This window comes from Papio anubis, chromosome X, assembly GCF_008728515.1.
Source record: "Papio anubis isolate 15944 chromosome X, Panubis1.0, whole genome shotgun sequence".
NCBI lineage: Eukaryota > Metazoa > Chordata > Mammalia > Primates > Cercopithecidae > Papio > Papio anubis.
In genome coordinates this window covers 36,015,182-36,038,554 of record NC_044996.1, presented here as the reverse complement: position 1 = coordinate 36,038,554, position 23,373 = coordinate 36,015,182, and the positions used below count along the sequence as shown (strand labels likewise).

General features: G+C 37.3%; 1 protein-coding gene across 5 annotated transcripts in view; it reads right to left on the bottom strand.

Moving 5' to 3' along the window:
• Positions 1 to 23,373, bottom strand: part of KLHL13 (kelch like family member 13) — a 198,818-nt gene that overhangs the window by 81,792 nt on the left and 93,653 nt on the right. The window contains exon 1 of one of the 5 annotated variants that reach the window (XM_021932578.2): positions 696 to 9,053. The exons of the other annotated variants lie outside the window; for them this stretch is intronic. The gene's annotated coding sequence lies outside the window, so the exon portion shown is untranslated. Of the gene's footprint in view, positions 1 to 695; positions 9,054 to 23,373 lie in introns of those variants that run through there. 5 annotated transcript variants of the gene reach the window in all.

Genomic DNA, 23,373 nt, shown 5'->3' with positions numbered 1-23,373 from the left:
TCCCTTAGCTATAGTAAGATTGTTTTCTTTCTCAGTCCCTGGCCTTCCTTAGCATATGAACACTGGCTGCTCAACACCAGTTGTCATAGCACACTGTACAGCCATTATCTTGCCCTCCCACATTCCAGATCTTTCTAGGTCTGGGAGAGTCTGAAAGTAAGATCTCCAGCTGGCAGACAGATAGGCGCAGAGGCAGACAGACAGATGCAAAGTGGGAAACTGAGAGGTACACCAATTAGAAAACAAATTATCTTGATTGTGTAATACAGATTAAAAAGTTAAAAACTTATTTCAAACTTTTTTCATGAGGAAGAACGCAGAAGAGGACAGAGCTAGTCATCTGTGGTCCAACTGCAGCTGTGTCCCTGATTAGCTTTCTGACCTCCAGTGTTATCTTCCCCCATCTGTAAAATAGGGAAAATGCTGCTTTCCTTGCCCATCTCACAGTGTTTTCATGAAAACCAAGGTAATTCATATTTGTGAAAGCATGTTGGAAAATATAAGGCACAATACAATGATGTGTGGCATTTTTAACAGCATGATTTACATATTTTTTTTCTAATAAACACAGTGCCCTAGACATTACTGTAACTATACTTGATAACTGTCTTCTAGTATTCTCAGGGTCTTTTGTGAAAACAAATTCGCATTGAAAAAATAAAAAGATGAGGAAAAATGCAGACCCCTGGACATACCCTGAAGTCGATTTTTTGAATATATCCTTGAAATCGGCTTGTTTTAATGACAATTGCCTCCGTCTCCTGAAAGTGGAGTGCAAAAAGAAACCTGGTTAATTGTGGTTTTATTATATTTAGTTCAAATTTTTCAAAGCATACCCCGACAGCATTTTACCTGTAAATTAATAAACCATATTTATAAATCCTGAACAGTTAAAACCACACAGAACGATTTTAAACTATGTAAATTAACTTTTAAAAACCCTTAACTAGAAAGCCATAACATTCTATTCATTTTTAGAAGCTTTCTTAATGTCTCAGAAAGTCTGGAATAAAGATTGGCATTAAGTATAACAATTATTGGCAGTTGATCTAAAATACTAAACTAGCCAAATTAGGACACAAGGAGACACTTCTCCAGTAAATATATACTCGCCCCTTGGAATAATTTGTCATTTTGTAGCTTTTTAAGCCTAAAGGTCAATTATTTGCTGATATACTGCTTTGCCATAAAACCCTGAAAGCAAATGACACATATTACAAGCTTTCAGAGAACAGATGGCTAATGTTCTTCTAGGTTCATTTACTACCAATTTTTTTTTATTTTCATACTGCTTGTAATTAATAAAAACATATAAATAGATATACTGTCTTCTAACCAGAAGATGTGGTTTTCGTTAAGTTCTATCATATATCTAGCTCTTTTGGGCTAATACAAAAATTAGCATTGGATAGACATGCTTCTGGTGCTGCCTCAGGAATCCAGTTTTAAAAATAGAGACTACTACAGAAGCACTGCAGTATAGGCTGTTGACAGTCAACTCTCTTTAAAAATTAAAGTATGCTGGCAGATGTTTGATGAGCTCTAATAAAAATTTCACTTATTTCCATTTATTTCATTTATGTTGTTATCAGCATATAGAAAGTAAGCATTAGCCTTATCTCACGTTTTTTTCAAAATAAACTGTCTTGATTTTTTTCTGGGTCATCTCACGAGCACTATTGCATTATTAAATCCATAACTATATCAAAGTCATAGTTTAACAATATCTTTAGAAAGACCTTGACAAAGACCTTATCCAAAATGTGATACTAAACCTAATGACTTCCTATGAAGAAAGGTAGGTGGAAAATATTTTATTTCTTTTTTGGAATGATAAATTCAAAACAGCATCTCCTTAATGACAGTACTATTTGAAAGTACACTTTTAAAATGCTATACACATAAACATTATTGTTGAATGACAAAAAGCTGTAATAGGTCAAATTCATATCTGTCATGTTTTACAATTACGCCTTACCAAAAAATAACAATTATATTATTTCTTTGCTTAAAAACGCATCAAATTGTCTTTAAATACAGCTTATTTTATATCCCTATTAATATTATTCCTTTTCCTTGTGCATTTAAAAAAATCTGGTATGCCACCTTCTGGCAACTGAGTGAAATTATGTATTTCTACATAAGTCACTATTCTTTATTTTAACTTTTTAAATATATGTATATAGAGATATTTCTTACCTGCATTACATTTAAGCTATATAAATAAATCTATAACACAGTCTGAAGTAAAATAAAATTCCCTTAGAAATCTTATTCAAAATCAAGCTTTGTACATGCTTCCTATGATTTTTGCATGGTTACCAATATGTCTCCTGAATTCTACAATACATCTAAAATTGATTTTTGTATATCGCTTCACAACCACATATGGAAATAACAGGCTTGCTATTTTAATGAACAAGTAACAGCAGTAAATAAAGGAAAAGAAAGGTCTCTTACCAATAAGCCCATTTTTCTCTTAAGGTTTGAACTCTCATCATTTGTCATGTTCTTGTGGATCCCTCTCTCATCAAATTCTCTGGAGTTTTAAAGTTAAGAGCTGTGATGCACAGCTAGGCTCTGCTACATAGTAGCGCACCCCAGTGCATCTGCCTGGTATAACACTTCAGTTGTAGCTCCCAAAAGCAGAAACAGGCTTTATATTTTTTTTTTTCAAAAAAATCCTATGTACTGTATACCTTCCCTTGATAGGAAATTGTAGTCAGTGTAGTTGAACTATTTATATTTCATATCTAAACTGCTGGCCAGATATGAAAATGAGAAGCACACATATCTTGAGCTTAGTTCCGGTAAGCTGAACAGGAACAAAGTGTTCATCTTTGGAGCAAAGATGGAATGAGACAAATACTAACACCAGGAAGTCTGACTTAGAAAAACAAATGTTTACCTGAAAGTAACCTTACTTTTTTAAGGGTCACTATCCTGCTATTTGTTATATTATCTTAATTTTTTATTATCTTTAATTCTTACCTCTCTCTTGCCCATAGTTGCCAGTCATTAAGTCCTATCTTTTTTTCTTTATCAATCTCCCAGGAATCTACCCCCTATCTTTTTTAAACAAAGGAGCTACTTCAAAAAATATATATAACTCATCTCCCTGCATTGCCCATCTTCAATCTGTCAATCCCATTCCATCTAGATCGCTTTTTAAAAATAAAACTACACGTGACGTAAAGTAAATGATCACTGAATATTTTTCAGTATGTATTTATTGATTTGGCTACATGTTAGGTACTATATTGGGTGGTATGGATGTAAATGTGAACCAGACACAATCCCTGGCCCTCAGGAAGCTCATAAGCTGAGTGAGGGAAGCAGGCATGTATTCTGACGACACAAAATACAGTGTAGAAGCTTTAGTGATATAAGCCTAGCATTCTACAGCAGCAGAGGTATAACAAAAATTCCGTTGCAACTGAGGCTGAAGAATGAAGCATACATCAAGTAAACTCTAGAAGAAATAGCCTGTGCAAAGAAAGAAACATGTGAAGGAGGACAACATGTTGGAGGGATCAGCAAGTTCTTCGATATGACTGGAAAGAATTCAATATTACTGAAAAGTGGGTACATAGTGTTGAGTGGAGTATATTTTAAGGGATACAGAAACCACACTACAGAAGACCATGCATGCCAGAAAACAAGTTTGGGTTTTATCCTGTGGGCTATGAGAAACAATCTGTCGAATGAGTAGATCAATCAAATAATTAATCAAGTAACTAAGCCTAGCACTAAGAACTCAGTACAAACTGGCCAACCTACTCTTCTAGTTTACTGTAGTAAATCATAACACCAACTTCCAGTTCTCTATCTCAAAAGCTTTCTTTGTTCTTTCTCATCTTTGCTCCAGAGGTCCCTCTTGCATGAAATCTCTTCCCCACTCCACTTTCCTGAACTCAACCCATTCTTCCAGATCCAGCTCAAATTCCATTTGTTTCTGTGATACCTTCCATGGCAATTTGAGTCTATGGTTTTAAAAATATTATTTCATCACAGGGACCAGAAACCATGCATTCTTGCTAAAGTTTAGCACTCAATGTTGAAGAAATCTTTTTGATCCTTTGCCCACAAAATAAAAGAGGATGGTGAGAAAATCACACTAAGGCAAAGGTCAGAGCCTCAGGGTAAGTAAGCAGGTCCCTGAAAGCCCACCTCCCAGACTTCATAGTGCACACTAATCTTAGTAACTTCCTTCACCACTCTGAGCCTGAAAAGGAATTGTGAAGAGAGATGGACCTGTATTGGGCAGCAGCTCTAAATTACTATGCAACATTGCTGGCTGTATACCTCACAGCCCTGGTTCAAAAATTCCAAGGAATCGATGAGAAAGGGATACCGACAGAAGAGCTGAATGATGGAGCTGTGACCTTTGGAAAAATAGAGCGATAAGTGGACAGAAATTGTGATTGTGCTTTACTACTCATAGTAAACCAAGATAATTCACCTAAAGATCCATATAATAAACAAAGAATTCATGAAGATCTCCAAAAGAGATGAGTGGGTGAGTGTAGGTGCTTGGGTATAGAAGGTTTAGAATCTCCAAGGGTGAGCTTCAACAGGGGGAAATCCAAGTGTAAGAAAGGGGTGTTTCAAAAAGGGTTAACAATGTTAGCCAGGAGACTGGGATAAGAAACTATCAGAGAAACAGGTCCTTGGGGGTAAATATTTAGTATTCTCTTTCTGTGGAACCACATTCCATTATGCTCAGTGTCAAATACGCAGTAAGTACGCAAGCTTTCATTGATTTTGGCACTTAACATTCAGCTTTGTCTCATCGTTTTTATTTATGCACAATCTCTTAGATTTATGCAATGATGCAAAAACCATGGTGCTTTCTTTTATGTAGACAAAATCTTTCCATCTTAGTCAACCATTTTATGTTAAAATGGATTAAAAGATTCTGCCAATAATTTCAAAAAGCAGTTAACACTTAAAAATATTCTCTCAATGACTTCAAGAATTCCCAGATAAAAGCTGTCTACGCCTTCCTCCGTTTTTCTTGAGTGAAAAAACTGACCAGTTGTCTTTCCACTAACTTATAAGGAAAAAAAGCAAGTACAGAATAAGAGGAGAATGTGAGTTGGTGAATGTGCCACATTTTCCAAATAATCTTCAAAAACGGGCAGTACTTGGGGGACATTAAAATGATTTAATCAATAGCATCTTCAGAAGAATGTTTTTAAACTGGGTATCAATGGCACCATAGATTTCAAAACAAAGAGAAAATAAGCCAGATCATTTCTTCATTTAGTTTTGTGAAAAACAGACAAATTGACAGATTATTTCCTTAGGGCCTGGTAGAAAAATCTCAACAACCATTTTATATTATATTTTGACTAGAATAGGTGTTTTATCCAAATTCACATAACTAGTTCATCCCTAAGTTGCAAAGGCAGAAAGGCGGGGAGGGGTAACTACCTCTTGGAAGTCCACAAGTGTCATATAATATTAGTGATTATGATGACAGGGTCAATACTAGTCTAGTATAAATAATTCAGTTACATTCCATTTAAAATACCATTGTGTTATCTCATCCACAGCAGTACTCTTTCCCTTTCTTCTGATGTATGTAAGATGGTTCAGAGCAGGATGACTTAAGTGGTTTACAGAATCTTCTGTCCTGCTGAAATATCCATAGTGATAGATTTTGAGAACCACTGATCTAAAGAAGGGTTAGCCAGGGGTATTTATATTGGGAGCAATTGCTCATACTCCTATAGTCTAGAAGTTCATATTTCAAGTGATTTATCAGATTTCAGTAGATTACCACTCAATCTAATGTGGGAGATGGGGGTCAAAGGAAATAAAATGAATGGAAATGTCATTTTCTGCTACTAATAACTGCTGCCTGCATTGTCACTGAATTAGGACAAATGGCAAAGAAGGCAGAAGGCCAAAGTCTCATAACCTCCCAATCCTAATTGAATGAATCAGAACCCTCGTATACATTTCTAAAATGGAATAAAACTCGTGTCCTACCACCAAATGGAACCATAAATGATAGACAGTAACTCATTAGTAATTCAAACTACTTAATGGGTATGAATTATTCAAGATTGACTATGAAATATACCAACTTATATTTTACTCACCTAAATCTTAAATCAATTGCTATTTAATAGTTATACTGAGAATTTAAAAGAGCCAAGATATACATGCCAGAACATTAGGAAGTTTAAAATTTATATCATGTTAGTTTGGAAACATAGAAATAAGCTAAATGACATTTCAAAGACTAAAGGGCAGACATAGAGGGTTAATGAGGAAGTAAGAATTATTTTCCAACCTAATTTTCCTATCCAGATACTCCACAAAGTATTTTACTTGCTTTAAATGTCAGTTTAACCTCAGCCAGCAGAATTTCAAGTAAAAGAGTTTATTATGCCTCTTTATTTTTAAGAGTTTCATTTTCATTTTCAACCTGATCCTGAGGCAGGCAATGCAGGCGTTAATATTCCCATTTTACTTATGAAGAAACAGTGCTGTTAAATGACTTGGCTCAAGTGACATAGCCGCTGAGAGAAGTGGAAAACAATAAGCCAGGTCTCCTGATACCTAATTTGGTGTTTATTAGTCACCTCTGTATTGCATTAATATTTATATTAATATTTATTTTAGGGGGGAAACTACAAATATGACTCCTAAACACCTCCCTTCCAAAAAAAAAAAGGTCTTCACATACTAAAGTAAATGTCTGGAGGAGGGGAGAAGTAAGTAATAGTTAATGGAAGCTACAGAACAGCTATATGACAAAAGTTACATAAATGATCAACCTATATCTGTGCCGGAAATACCTTCCCAATGCCAATTACACAGAGCTCCCTTTCATCTGTCAATTAGCAATTTCTTGGTATACATTTCAAACATGTCATACTCCTTCATGCCTCAGTGGCTTTACATCTGATTCCACTTGGAATTCCCTGCCCTTCTACTCTATCAAGCAAACTTCTAGTCATGCTTAAGTGTTCAAGCAAACCTCCCTCAGTGAAACTTTCCCTCACACCCCTTAGAAGATGCAGGTAATGGGTTTGCTATCCTCCTGTGGTACTTTGAATATTATAGCTCCTGTCTCTTTGGGTTAAAACTGCTTCTATGTGCCCCTAGATTATAAATTTCTGACAACTGAGGTTGGGCCTTCCTTATGTTTGTATTATACCTAACTCAGTGCCTGTCACATAGTAACCCAATTATAGGAGGTGATTTTGGTGAAATCAAGCCAGCAGAGGTAAGTTCTTCCCTCCTCCATGCCTAACCACACTTTTCTGATGATAATTAAATAAGAAATCATTAAAGGGCCTTTTCCTTCCAAAACCAAGATTTGAATCATAAGAAAAAATAAAATGTTACAATTGCACATACTATACCTAAATGGCTCCTTTTGATGTTTGCATGAAAGACCCTATGTGCGCCTGGCAGGGTGCCCAGCATAGTAGGTATATAATAACTTATTGATAGATGAATGAGGATGGGGGTGTGAATAGATCAATAGGTGACTGCTGAAGTGAACTGAGTAAGGAAAACACTTAGCTACCATAAGGAAGGGAAATGTCAGTAATCAGTTTTCTAAGTCAAGATAGGATTGGTAAGGCAAAGGAAGGAATGCATTTTATTAGTTTGTCACCACCTAGGCCAGGGAATATTGAAAAATGAAACAGTATCTCCTAAAAGCAGTCATTTTGTGGACTGGTAAATGAAAAGGACAAAAAGTATACTCTTTGGACTGTTAAATCCTATTAAATTACTGTTGCAACAAGTGATGATGAAAGAGTAAACCACAAAATTCAATTTTGACAATCAGTGCTCCACTACATGGAGCAAAAAATGAAATAGCAAATTCAACCAAGCAAGCCACTGCACATCACCCATACCTGGTAATGTAAATGGTAGGCTGAGCAGTCAAGAGCAAAATATACAAACGATACACAAGAGGGCCCAATGCTAACAAGCCCTTTTAATGTTCAAAATAGAGAAAAATATACATATTTGATTAAAGATCTATGAATCCTGTTCCAATGAGAGAATTACAATTTAGGCTTAAGGAAGTGTCTCAAATCCCTTTCTCACCCCATTTTCTGGCTTCTCCTTTATGCAGACTGGTGGAGGAGAAATATCAAGAACATTTACATAATGAACAATATAAAGAATAAAAGACAATGGGATTCCCCAAAGGGAAGAGCTTATCTACAACATGGTTTAACATGCACAGGTTAGGGAGTGGGTGTGGAGGTTCCTGCAGCTCTGAGGGCTAACTGATGCAGATCATTAACCACTATCTCCAGTGTGTTTGGGGGGTATGTTTGGAAAGGCTGGAAATTTTCATTTAAAAGTTTAAAAAAAAAAGTCTTATAAATGAGAGTTGGGTTTTGCTAACATTAGACTTGAATTTTGGGACACAGAAACATAATGTATAAGCCCTTATGTGCTAGTTGGGAATACAAAAGTCATAAAAGCTTCTGGGAGCATTAATCCTGAAGGAAGATTGGGTCAGGAGCCACAGAGAACAGACAGCCAGGGAGAGAGACACTAACAATTAAAGATGAACCATGAAAAATGGTAACCAGAAATACGATTCTGAATAAACCAATCCCAATCCAAAAGTAAACATAATACTCCATCATTTCTAATTCAAAATTTAGAATTCATTATGCCTCCTTTATTGGTTTCATCATCTTAAGCTTTTATTCAAAAACTTTCCATGACTACTTATTTCTATGGATGTATTTGTAGACTCCACTTTCAAGGTCCCCTCAACCCCCAGCCCCATCTTATCTATTCAATCCTATTTCCCATTAAAGGTAATCCCAGATTTGCATACAACTAAAAAATACAGTACCACCATACCCAGAACGCTACAGAAGTTATTCTTAAAAAATAATGGTAATAAACAACATGCAGCCTATAGTAAGTCCGTGAAGAGGAATACACGAGAACAATCTGGGGGAGGGAGGTGGAGAAGAAAGGAAAATTAGGCAAAGCTCTTGGCCAAAGCTTTCCCTGTCTCAAAATATCTTCTCCTACAGTGAAACTCTCTCTCTCTCTCTCTCTCTCTCTCTCTCTCTCTCTCTCTCCCCCCCCCCCCCTCTCTCTGTAACCCTCGCCCCCCCGCCACATTGTTTGCTCTGTACCAGTGCCAGAAATTCCAGCAATTACAGGTTCATTTGAGCTAACAAGAAGGCTGTTAAAATTGTAATAAGTACAGCTGCCAGGATGAGGTGGCTATCAGTTATTCACACACTGGCGTGAATGAGTTTAGTCAAGTTTCTTCAAATAGCAAAGAGCTGTTGCCCTGAGGGAATGAGGCAGGCTGGAGGTGAGAGAGAGCCTTTTAGAGCCCTAGCAACTTTGGGTGGGGTTCTGTTTCAAGGAAGTTAGCAGCATGGGGTGCCTTGAGGGATACAGAAACTTTCTCTTAGAAACTGAGATGTTAAAAATTTCACAGGCCGGGCAGCGGTGGCTCAAGCCTGTAATCAGCACTTTGGGAGGTGGTGAGGTGGATCTGAGGTCAGGAGGTGGGGCCATCCTGGCTAACATGGTGAAACCCGTCTCTACTAAAATACAAAAAGAAACCCAGCCCGAGAGGCGTGGTGGCGGGCAGCCTGTAGTCCCAGCTACTGGGAGGCTGAGGCAGAATAGGCCCTGAACCTGGGGCCGGAGCTTGCAGTGAGCGAGATCGTGCCACTGCACTCCAGCCTGGGTGACACAGCCTTGAGACTCGTCTCAAAAAAAAAAAAAAAAAAAAGGTGCAGAAAGGGTCATAGGAGAACAACAAATCTCAATTTTCTCTATTACTCTGTCTTCTAGCCCAGAATCCATCACACCTTTCCTGATTCTCTGTTCCCAGGCTCTGGAGCACTATCCCTGGGATAGTTCACTATTAAGTAGGTTAAATACAATATTTTGAGCTGGCTAGAAATGATGTATATTATGTGTCATGTCCAAACAAATGATTTGTAAATAAATCTTTAGAACACACCCTGTTTATAGGTTATGATTTACTTGTATTTTTCAACATATACCTTTTCCCCATCAACACACACACACACATCCTAATTAGACTGGTCTCTTCTCTGTTTTGCTAAGGCTGAGTTTTGTTGTTTTGTTTTTGTTTTTGTTTTTTCTTTTTTTTCTGTCACCACCCATTCAACTCATAAAACATCCCTTTTGCGTAGTAGATTGTGGCTGCCCCTCTGTTCACAGAAGTTCTGCCTATTCTTAAGTTCTATATCAAGCTCCACCTTTTTGAAGTCAAATTTGATTACCCCAGCACTCACCAAATGCCCTTTTCTTTCTAAACTCTTGCAGCACTTACTACACAATGTTCATAGTTAGTCATCCGTACGTGTGTTCAACTTAGCTTCCCAAATGAAGACTGTAAACTAGCTTTCTACAGGCAGAGGCCATTCAATAATCCACCCAAGCACTTAATAAGCATCTACTTTATACCAGGGGCTGTGTTTAGGGTGGACGTTCAAACCTCAGCAAACCCAGTTTCCCACCTTCAAGGTGGACACAACCCAGGGAACATCAGGTACAGTCACAGTACTATATAAGCTGTGCTATAAATGAGATATGTTCCAAAGGATATAAGTGCACATGGAAAGCCCTAAGTGGAGTAGCACAGAGGATCAGGGAAAGTTTCACAGAGGTGACATCTGAGCTGAGTATTTCAGAATAAGCAAGAGTATGTCAGGCAGTCAAGTGAGACAGAGGGGATGGTTAGGAGAGAGGGTGAGGGTGCAAGACTAGTTAAGGCACAACTGCAATTGTAACAACATTAGATCTTAAACTAAGGCAATGGTAGTGGGTGACATTCAAAAAGATTTTTAGGAGATAAAATTGACAGGATTTACTGACTGGAGATGATGATAATGGCTAACATTTGTTTGATCACATATCGTGTGCCAAGCAGTGTTATAAATGCTTACCCCATTTAATCATTTAACTTATTTAATCCTTACCAAAGCCTTAAATGCAGTTACTATTAACATCCACGTTTTAAAGAAGAGAAAACAAACACATAGAAAAATCAAGTGACATGACTAAGGTTACACAGTGTGTAAATATTGGAACTGGAATTTGAACCCAGGCAGCAGTCTAGCTCCAGAGCATACATTCTCAAGCCCTCTACTATTCTACCTTTAAATGAGATTGTTAGGGAGAGAGGAAGCCCAGAGGACTGTCAGGTTACTGAGAGAGAAAAAGGTAGAGGCAAAAGGGACCACAGTATATGAAACTTGATTACATTATCTGTTTTTTGTTTGTTTTTGTTTTTTTTGTTGTTGTTGTTTTGTTTTTTTGGTTTTTTTGAGATGGAGTTTCGCTCTTGTTGCCCAGGCTGGAGTGCGATGGCATGATCTCAGCTCACTGCAACCTCTGACTTCTGGGTTCAAAGAATTCTCCTGCCTCAGCCTCCTGAGTAGCTGGGATTACAAGCATATGCCACCATGCCCGGCTAATTTTTATTTGTAGTAGAGACAGGGTTTCTCCATGTTGGTCAGGCTGGTCTCGAACTCCCGACCTCAGGTGATCCACTCACCTCAGCCTCCCAAAGTGCTGGGATTACGGGCGTGAGCCACCACGCCCGGCCTGTTGCATTTATTGAGTAATTTTGCTCCCTGTTTCTAATTTTAAAAGCAACATTTGCTCTAAAATGGTTTCCCACCAATTCCCATCTTTCCATCAACCACCAATGCCAATATTAAGTTGGGGTTTTGTTTGCACTTATACATAGAGTTTATTTAATTTCTTCCCATATATCCTAGCATCTTCCTTCCTCCCTCCCCTTCTTCCTTTCCTTCCTTCCCATTTTTAGTAACAGGGTCTTGTTCTGTCACCCAGGCTGGAGTGCAGTAGTATGAGTATAGCTGACTGCAGCCTCAAATTCCTGGGCTAAAGTGATCCTCCCACCTTAGTCTTCTGAGTAGCTGAGACTACAGGTGCTTGCCACAATGCCCACTAATTTTTTACTTTTTTAGAGATGAGGTCTCGCTATGTTGCCCAGGCTGGTCTTGAACTCCAGGTCTCAAGCAATCCTCCATCCTCGGTTTCCCAAAGTGCTGGGATGACAGGCAAGAGCCACTACACCCAGCAGCCTATTCTAGCATATTCTTAAATGGTACTGGTAATCAAACCAAACAGGTACCTGGTCTTGGCCTCAGTCTGTCTGTCCTCTGTTCCAGTCTCACTGGGCACATTCAGCTTCTTCCTTGAATTATTTATAGATTTGGCCTATCACCTTTAGGTTGAAAGTTTTTCCTAAGGCAAAAGTCACATCTCGTTCAACTTTGATAAACAGCAACTAGTGTCCAATATGTTGTCACTAAAACTTGGCCAGGCACAGAGGCTCACGCCTGTAATCCCAACACTTCGGGAAGCTGAAGTGGAAAGAGTTCAAGACTAGCCTGGACAACATAGTGAGAATTCGTCTGTTTAAAAATTAAAAAAAAAAAAAAAAATAGCAAGGAGTAGTGGTACACGCCTGTGAGTGAGGCTGAGGTGGGAGGATCACTTGAGTCATAGAGTTCAAGGCTGCAATGAGCTATGATGGTGCCACTGCACTCCAGCCTGGGCAAGAGAGCAAGACTCTGTCTCTAAAACAATAATAATTGTAATAATAAAATAATAAAAATTAAAATTAATTGGCTTGAATATAAAACAAAATGTCTCTTTGAAGCTGCCTTTTTTTTTTTTTTTTTTTTTTGAGACGGAGTCTCCCTCTGTCGCCCGGGCTGGGGTGAAGTGGCGGGATCTCAGCTCACTGCAAGCTCCGCCCCCTGGGTTCCCGCCATTCTCCTGCCTCAGCCTCCCGAGTAGCTGGGACTACAGGCGCCCGCCACCTCGCCCGGCTAGTTTTTTGTATTTTTTAGTAGAGACGGGGTTTCACCGTGTTAGCCAGGATGGTCTCGATCTCCTGACCTCGTGATCCACCCGTCTCGGCCTCCCAAAGTGCTGGGATTACAGGCTTGAGCCACCGCGCCCGGCCGAAGCTGCCATTTTTCATTCATTTGTAAATTGCCTTCATTTGTCACATCAGTACCATCTTTCTTATTTTTTCTTTAAAACTTACATTTATCTTTAAAGGAAAACTTATTACAGAAAACAGAAAACTAATAATTTCTCATAAAGAGAAGGGAACTGTAAAAATAGATACTTAACTCCTGTAATAATAAGAAATGCTTATGAACAACTTAACATCATCCTATTCCCCATAAAATGTCCCACATACCACACTACTGGGTAAGTTGTTGTTGGTTTTTTTTTTTCCATACTGAGGTGAAATCCACATAAGATAAAAGTAGTGATTTTTTTAAATTTTTTATTGTACTTTAAGTTCCAGGATACATGTGCAGAATGTGCAGGTTTGTTACATAGGTATACATGTGCCATGGTGGTTTGCTGCACCTATCAAGTAAACAATTCAGTGGCATTCAGTGCATTTAGAATGTTGCACAACCACCCCCTTCTATCTTGTTGCAAAACATTTTCATCAACCCCAAAATAAAACCCATACCCATTAAGCAGTTGCTCCCCATTCTCTCCTCCCTGCCCCTAGCCCCTGGCATCTGCATTCTGTCACTATGGATTTATCTATTTCAGTATTTCATAAAAATTGAATCATATAGTATCTAATCATTTGTGCTTAGCCTCCTTTCACTAACATAATATTTTGGAGGCTCATCCACTATGTATATCAGTACTTCTAATATACTATATGGCTGAGTATTCCATTATATGTACATACCACAATTTATTTACCCATCCATCAGTTAATGGGCATTTGAGCTCTTTCCACCTTTGGGTATTGTGAATAGTCCCTCCCTGAACATGGGTGTACATTTGTTTGAGTATTAGTTTTTAATTTGGGGGGATATACACCTAGGTGTTTCTGAATTTCTGGGTCATATGATAACTCTATGTTCAACTTTTTAAGGAATCTCTCAGATTTTTGTATAGCATACTTTGTGTTTCAAAAAAGCACAGGATTAACAGGTGTCACACCAGATTGTGTGTCTCTACACATTGACATACAAGGAAACAGGTTCGTTCTCATCATACTTACGAAAATATAAATTTCAAATACTTTCATCAAATTTGTGTGATAGTTGTTTTCTTTGCAGTTGGTTCTTCTGTAACAGTAGCAGACGTTTCAGACAATTTGCTAAATTTGGTCTTCAAGTTTGTCTAAAGATACTTGACTAACTTCATCAAAATCTTCCCCTAATAAGATTTCCCTCACAGTCTGCACCTTTACATTTTAAAAATTCAATTTTTATCCACTGATCCATGCTGGCCTCAACAAGAAAACAAAAAAAGAGCACAGAACTGATTCCAATTCACAACTATGTATGTTATAAATACTTTGTATATTTAAATATTACTATTTTCTGGGAATAGAGTGTTGCTGCATCTATGAAAAGAATGCAGCAATACATTCTCGGGCATGCCTGAACACTGCACCAGTAATTCACTTGGTCTGGGTGAGGTGTTGTTACCTGCATAGTCTTAACTTCAGTAATATCTAAGAGATGACAAGTGTGATATACCAGCCTTTTTTTCCTAATCAGCATTAAAATAAGTAACAAATATATTCAAATTGTGTTAGTCTGTCTATTTCCAGGGGGTACATATACCACCAGTAGCATGCACATAATACTTCAGAAAACACTGATCAAATCATAGCCTATTTAAAAAAAAAAGAACTACATGTGCTAAGTTCACATATTATTTGCCAAGGAAACAGGACATTTCCATCTCATCTGCAAAAAGATAAAGTATGGGTTCATCACAAAATATTCAAAACTAAAGAAGGGTTCCTAATAAATCTGAAGACTCATCCATCTTGACTTTCTAAGATAAAGGATTAAGTGTCTTTGGTGGGCATCTCACAGAATCCAAGCTATAAAGACAAATGCTTTCGGGAAGACTCACAGTCACTTGCACTTTGCAACATCTTCCACTGGGAGATGCACTCATCCTGTGATTTGACAGGATACTTTGCATTCAAAGAGTAACCACCCCTAATTTAAATAGTATGCTACATTTTTTCATAAAGTATGCCATCTCCTAGAAGCCTACTGACACACTCTCTTATGGAAAAAAAAAGAGAGAGAGACTGAGTCATCAATTTTTAAACAATACGTTTCCCTTTTTCAATATAGAGATTATCATATAATCTATTTACTCTAGTTCTCAGGTGAAAAGTGTTTAACTATCTTTTAAAATGTAAGTATCCATGAATAAATATAAAAATAGAAAATACCTGAAAAACAACATAAAATATAATGTTCTATCTGTGGATTTTACTGCCACTGAGTTTTCACACATAATTGGAGGTAGGTTTCAATTAAAAAAATAAAACAAATGAACAAAAATCTGTCTTCAAGCAAAATATTTTGAAATCAGTATAAGACATAATAAAATAATTTAAGAATATAAGGATGAATGTAAAGATTCAATATGAGAATATATGTAAAGTACGTATCACAAGGCTCATTTGTGCCACAAACATTTAATAAATTGCAGCTAAGGTCCTTCAAGGTCAGATGATTCTCCTTGGAAATAATCCATGAATCCTCAGGCCACAATTAAATTCTAATTGTCAGGGCTCCTATTTTCTCATTTGTTCGCCTATTTTAGCACCCAGCACATTCAGCCTTGTCTAATAATTCTATGTACTGATGTATATATTTTATTAGTTTGTAAGTACCTCTGAAGGTACCCACAAAGCTCTTAAAATAAAACATAATTGAAATTTTGAAAACATAGAAAACTATTTAATAAACACAAGTAATATCACCACTTTGTATGGTACTCTACTAATTACATAGCACTTTCATGTCCTTGATTTCATTAATTTATGATCTTTTATATCTCTGCCTCACCAAAACAGAAATTGAGATGCAGGGAAGTCAAAAGCAATGCTGGGGTTGGAAACTAAGTGTATGAAGGCAAATAGATGGAGAAGGAGAGAAGAGTGAGAACTCACAGTGAAGGTGGTAGGACATGAATATAGAGAAAGAGAGACAAATACATAGGTACACAGAGACCCCATGGGAAGAACAGCTAAACTTCATTGGATTTTGAGACATTTCCCTAAAAGATATTTGAGTTTTTTCAGCTACAGATACAACGGTATCATCTCTTAAGAATTGCCTTGCCAGTGATACATGGTGGCTCAAAGAGATCTTTAATTGGTTGCAACTGTCTGGGTCTACTCAGGAGAGAGAAACCACATAGTAATTTGAACAGGGAGAATTGTACATAAGGAATTATTAACTATGACAGAGGGTTGGAATAAAAGGAAATTGGAGTAACGAGAAATTGGCTAGTAATAAAGAGATTCTTTAAAAATCATAAGAATCAAAGAATCACAGATATCAGGAGCAACTACCCCTAGGGCTGAGAAAAAGGACCAAAGAAAGTGACTTCTGCTCAAGGCTGAGATCTAGACATTATTGGAGAGGGCACAGTCACAGCTCGATGAAGCGTAGAGAAGCTGCTGTGGTGTTCATTAGCTGGAATCTGTCAGAAACCCACCCTTTGGAACATGCTCAAAATACACCTTCTGGAAAGTGTCCTACCAGAAATACTCTGCTATAAAACTGTCTCTGGGGGCACCAGGAGAAGCTACTGACTACTGGGTAAAGAAGCTGAGCACTGGTGAAGATGCCCAAAAACAGCCTGCTGAGCAAGCACACAGGGAACCATGAAGTAAAACCATATAAATGCTATGTAAATTATACATATCATATATAACAATTATATAAACATATAAATATTATATAAGCAACTATATAAACATATAAATACTATATAAATTTGTACCATATAATTATTCCTCAAAATTATGATTTGATACGTTAAAGTGGTCACCATTGTCAAAGTACTTCCTTCCTGACATGCCTTTCCAGCACCCTCTACTGACAAAACTTCAGTGTCAGGTGGTAAAGGAAGCAACCATTCAAAAGGTTCAAAACAAAACAAAGATAAAAACAAAAGGTTCAGGTCCATTTTCGCAGAGCAGGCAACAAAGGGTGAATCTGAAGCTAAGGGCCAATAAATAAATAACTGGCACACAGAACAGAGAAATACTGTTTTTAAGCAAGAGCCAAATTATAACACAGTTAGGTCAAATAATTGTTTTACCAAGTCTACTTTCTAGACAAATTTACTAGGACAAGAATTGTGTAACTGTGTTGTTTTGATTCTATTCGTTCATACTATATAACTTCTTCTTTAAGATTATTATTTTATATGCTAATGTGATCTTCATTGTCAAAGTACTTTCATAGCTCCTAACTCATTTTATACTTGTGAGATGGGAACTGTTAACGCCATCTGATGGATAGAAACATAAGCTACAAACGCCAAAGATTAATCACTTAACCTAAGTTCATGTAGGTATTTAACATTGCCCTTACCCAAAACAGACCAATCTCCTCACTAATCTATTTGGCCAAACAAATACAGCCAGGAGGACTTGTCAAGCTAGAACCCATGCCTATCAGAGAATCCTAATCCATCACTGGGAATTGTGGATGGATTCAGGCTGCAACCTTCTCTCCTGCCCCAGCGTCCTCAAATTGCTACAACATAAACTTAATTTCAATCTACTTTGATTAAAAGCATATTTGGAGATTTTTACAATATCCAAAGATTATAACCAACAACAATTTATTTCCTTGCAAACAAAATAGAGAGGAAAAGTATTATTGGCTAGGGATGAGTGTAACAGTAATGTTATACTCACTTCAATAGCTTTCAAGGGCTGTTTCCCATGCTTTTGGATTTTGTGGACCAATGTAATTTCAAAAACATTTTGGGGTCCTACATAGGATACTCAACTTTATTTTACAAAGTCAGGACATTTTAAAAGGCAACCCCTTATCCACAATTTCAAAATCCAAACACTTGGAAATCAATTTTTTCTTGCCTGTAACTCATTTGGCAGCAAAATCTGAACTGATATGAACTCATCTGGCAGTCAAGCTTGACCTGAACTGACGCGAGGCTACTCACAGGCTTTTTCTCTCACTTAGTATAAATATTCTTTTATTTCACTGCAGAAACATTACTGTAACTGATTATGGGGTGTCACCTCAAACCCTACTGGGGCTGTTATGTAATATAGGACACACAGACTGTTACCTTTCTAAAATCCAAAAAGAATGTAAGTTCTGAAACATATTTTGTCTCAAGGGTTTCATATAAGGATACAGATACAGTCCTTGATTACCATCGTAAATTTAATTTCATTAAATTAAGGACAAAAGAGCATTTGAACAAGCAAAAAGTGTAAAGAATAATCTCAGAAGAAAGGATGGTCCTTTGCAATCAATAAAGTTAGCTTTCTGGTAGATAATCACTACACTGTTGTTTCTCATACATCACTGCAGACCTGTGGCAATATCCGTAACAAACCAGCTTCCATGAGTTAACTGGCATATGAGAACCACTGCCATTAGAAACCTGTCTACTCAGATGGCTTCAAACTCAAAAGATGACCTTTGGAACCTTTTCATAGTCTGGGGTAGGACTATCGTAATAGGATCTGAAGATATTCTATGATATCCGTTAAGATATGATATCCGTTAAGATATTCTATGGCTCCTGCAGGCCATGGATAGATGATATTTAAGCAGCAAAAGAGCCAGTGGTAATGTGATATCCATCCAACAACAGAATTTTTCATTGTTTTCTCCTTGAACTGTTTTAAGTGAAGAATTCAGAAAGTACCTACAACTCTGATCCAAATCTAACTGAAAAGATTCTTTGATTTTTAAAGAACTAATGCAATTGAATGAACATAAGTATACAAGGCTAAATCCTGATTGTCAGAACACTGGACAAGATGGAAGAAAAAGCCACCAGCTAGGTCGGGTATGGTGGCTCACGCCTGTAATCCCAGCATTTTGGGAGGCTGAGGCAGGTGGATTGCTGGAGCTCTGGAGTTCGAGACCAGCCTCAGCAACATGATGAAACCCTGTCTCTACCAAAAATACAAAAAATTAGCTGGGCATGGTGGCACATGCCTGTGGTCTCAGCTATTCAGGAGGCTGAGGTGGGAGGATCGCTTGAGCCTGGGAGGTAGAGGTTGCAGTGATTGTGCAAGCCTAGATCGTGCCACTGCACTCCAACCTGGGTGAGAGCGAGGCCATATCAAAAAAAAAAAAAAAAAAAAAAAAAAAAAAAGGGGCCTCCAGTAAATCATCGTGTTGCATAAGAATCTTACAGATTTTTCAGATTTCTTATTTCTGAACACTGCCAATTCTCTGAACAGTTTGATATATTAACAAACTGGACTGCCTGGACGTGTCAAATTCTATCCGAACAGATACTAATGAATCAAGTGTGATGACAGTTTAAGAGACATAATTTAATCTCTCCTATAAAAGCTACCACCTGCATTTATAAACAAGACAATAATTATTCAGTTTAACAACACTTAGTGAGTCTCTACTTTGCCTAAATCACCAGGTTAGATGCAGGAAACAGGTGGCTAGATGGGAAGATGTCATTTTCCTCATGGACTTCATGGTTTGGTCAGGAGAGATGATTAAAAAATTATTATACAAAGTGTTAAGTGTTATGATAGATGTGCAATAAAATGCTATGGGATGGAATGTCATGCGATTCTCTCAGAGGCAGGGTTCATAGTGCTAAGATCCATCAAGAGCAAAGGCACAGAGAAGGGCCTAAAATAACATACAGGGGCCTTAATTACAGAAAAGGCTATGGTGCTCCCTCACATGTATTTCAAAATATAAATAATTCTAAACTATGAATTAAGTGTAAGGAAGTTCAACAAAGATCTAATTTCCTTGATGATGACATGAAACATCAAATACTCTTTTTCTTCCTCATTGTTTAGTAGCTATGTCTGCTTGGTGTTCCAAGCATGTGCTTGATCTACTTTCTGGGTAATCGCACACTAACACAGAAATACAAAAAAAATGTGGCACACTTGGGGAAGGGTAAATAATGTGGTACAGTAATAGCACAGAGTACCAAAATGAGAAGCAGCAGAAACTGAGGCTAGAAAGGAAATTTGAGAACACAACGTGAAGAGCTTTCTATGTCATGCTAAGGAAATCAGACTTTTTGAACTCATATTCCTAACCCAAAATAACCAGGAATAGGTTACTGTGCAATAGGTTTTTAAAATACCTCTATTCAAAAATGAAAGGCTTCACTCTGGCCAGGCATGGTGGCTCACACCTGTAATCCCAACACTTTGGAGAGCCGAGGTGGGAGGATCACTTGAAGCCAGGAGTTCAAAACCAGCCTGGACAACATAGAGATCCCATCTCATTTTTTTTAAAACTCTTTCTTCTAAGCCAGCTTTGCTGAGAGTTTATATTTATCAGTGCTGTTTGTTTGGTTAGTGAAAAGAAAAAAATTAAATAAAAAACATAAAAATAACAAAAAGAAGTATTATGAGAAAGAAGTAGTGATTATACCATAATTATGTGAAAATCATCTTATTTCCAGTTGCCTCATTTTTAACACCTTATTAGTTAAAAATCAAGGCAGTGATAATAATAAACCAGTAAACAAATTAATATTAATCTGAAGAAAAGGACTCAAATTGACAAGCAAAAATCTCATAAATTATAAATAATAAACCAGTAAACAAATTAATATTAATCTGAAGAAAAGGACTCAAACTGACAAGCAAAAATCTCATAAATTATAATTTTAAAATGTGGATGTTGACTACAGGAAAGCAGAATTTATAGGAACTACAATAGAAAGTAAATATCCAGTACAAGGGTAGTAATCCTTACAAATCATAGTTGTAAGGAAAAAGGTGGCAACAACTCATCAAAGTACAGAAAATGTTCCTTCCCTTCCCCTTCCTGAACAGTTCAATCCATTAGTAGGGTCAAGCAAAGTAGGCATGCCCTGTGAAGAGGGCACCATAGAGACTCTTTGTGGGGCTTGAGAAGATGAGGAAGGTGTCATTGCAGGAAGACTACATCAATGGTAGACTGATGTGGCAAGGTGAAGTGCAAACAAAATGAGGGTATTCATGCAGGGAGGTGGCAGCTACAGCCAGGATTTCTGGAAGTCAGAGTTGGGGAGGCAAGGGTATGTCAACAGGGCATGGGCTACATGTGAAGGAACTGGTCAAATAATAAGAGAGATGTTTCTTAATGTTAGCAATTGAGAAGTTAGCAATTGAGAAGTGAAATCATGAAAAGGGAGAAAACTAGAATGAACCCTATGGTATTGGGTTACAATTGAAGGTATTGGTCAGAACTCATGGTTTCAATGGATAAATATATAGGCATATATGTATAAATGTATATACGTATTTATGTGTGTATATACATGTATACAAATATTTCCTAGCTTTCGCCATCAAAAGGGCCTTGGAACAGCAATACTGGAATAGCAATGAGCACTCCTAGCAAACAGATTTTGGTTCAAGACATGATTCTCCACTAAAAGGAACCATGATGTCTGATTCCAGAGCTAAGGCAGAGAAAGTACAAGATGAAATGGAATGTAATGAAGAACTCAGAAAGTACAAGATATACTCCGAACATAAGGAAGGATGATTGAGACTTGTCAAAAAGATACATAAACCAGCTAGAAGGGGATCATACAAATATGGGACCACTTGGCATCAAAATAAATCAAGGATTATAACTGAATAAAATAGGAAAGTATGATTCCATATTGATGCAATAAATGAAATATTCAAAGTCTGATAAGGAATAATATATTCGTATAGTCTCAAAGTATTCTCAACCTCATGAGAAATGCTATGAATTAGAAATAAAAGAAAAAGTAACCTTGCAGTGGAGAGGCCTGACAGATACCACCCTAATCACGTTATCAAGTTGTATGGGACAAATCAATATCAGGTGCCACCTGATAGGATGCAATGAGAAGATTATGTCTGTGCAATTCCTGCTGAAGAAGCAAAACCTCAATAATATCATGAGGAACAATTAAGACTAATGCAAACTGAGGGGCATTCTACAAATTAATTGGCCTGTAATCTTCAAAAGTGTCAAGGTCATAAAAGTCAAGAGAAGACTGAGAAAGTGTTCTACATGGAAAAACACTAAAGAGACATTACAATTAATTGCAATGCCTAATTCTGAAGCTGAGCTTTATCCTATCAATAATACTTTTGGGATAATTGAAAAAATCTGAATGGCCTTTGATTAGAATGTATTAATGTTATCAGGGACTTGAGCATATGTGGATTTTTGTAGCCTCAGGGGGTCCTGGAACCAATGCCCCACAGATAACAACAGATGACTGTATATATAAAATATTAAACAATTATTCATAATGGCTGGAAACTATCTTGCATGGAGGGCATTGGGACAAAGATTTGTGATAAATATTTTTGAAAATAATTTTTTAAGTTGAAAACAGCCATTATCTTAATACCCTCCGAAAGAAAACTCACAGTATGGTATAGTTGACATAGACATAGGGTGTGGTAGACAGGATGATGGGCCCCCAAAGATGTCCACATCTTAATTCCTGAGACCTGTGCATATGTTGCCTAACATAGTAAGAGACGATGCAGGTGTGATTAAGTTAAAGACTGTGAGATGGGGAGATTATCCTGGATTACTCAGTTGTGCTCCTTAACATTGGAAGAGGAAAGCAGCAGAGGTTCAAGTGAGGAGATGTGAGAAAGATTTGACTTGGCACGGCTGGATTTGAAGATGGAGGAAGAGAGACACGACCAAAGGCACATAGGTGGCCTCTGGATGCTGGGAAAGGCAAGGAAACGGATTTTCACCTACAGGTTCCAGAAAGGAACACAGTCCTTTAATTTTAGGCCAATGACCTGCAGAACTGTAAGGTAACAAATCAGCGTTGTTTTAAGGCACTGGATTTATGGTAATTTGTTACAGCAGCAATAGAAAACTAAGACATGGGCCTATAAATAGCTGGAAAGAAACTGTGTAATGATTTTAGCAGTCTTTTTTAGGGAAAACAAAACAACTGAGGCAGGAGGGTGAAGCGTAACTGAATTAACAATGTTGTTAACAGCAAGGGCTGTGCCTGGATATAGGTGTGTCATTAGATATATGCTTAAGGCCATATAATACATCAGAATTGCACACATTGCAAAGTTTAGAACAGACTGGGTTGAGTTTCCATTCCATTTTTATCCATCTCCCTACCACCCAATGATTATTAGATCAATACTTACTTTCTATCCAACCCACAGAAAAGAAACTACTGGAACTATTTAGATAAGAGGGAAAGTATTTTACATATAAAAAGAGTGGTTAAGGCTATACTAATTTAACTATAAATACTAAGTTCATCGCATGGACTGTACAATAGTGACAGTCTAACAGAATACATTTTACCAAA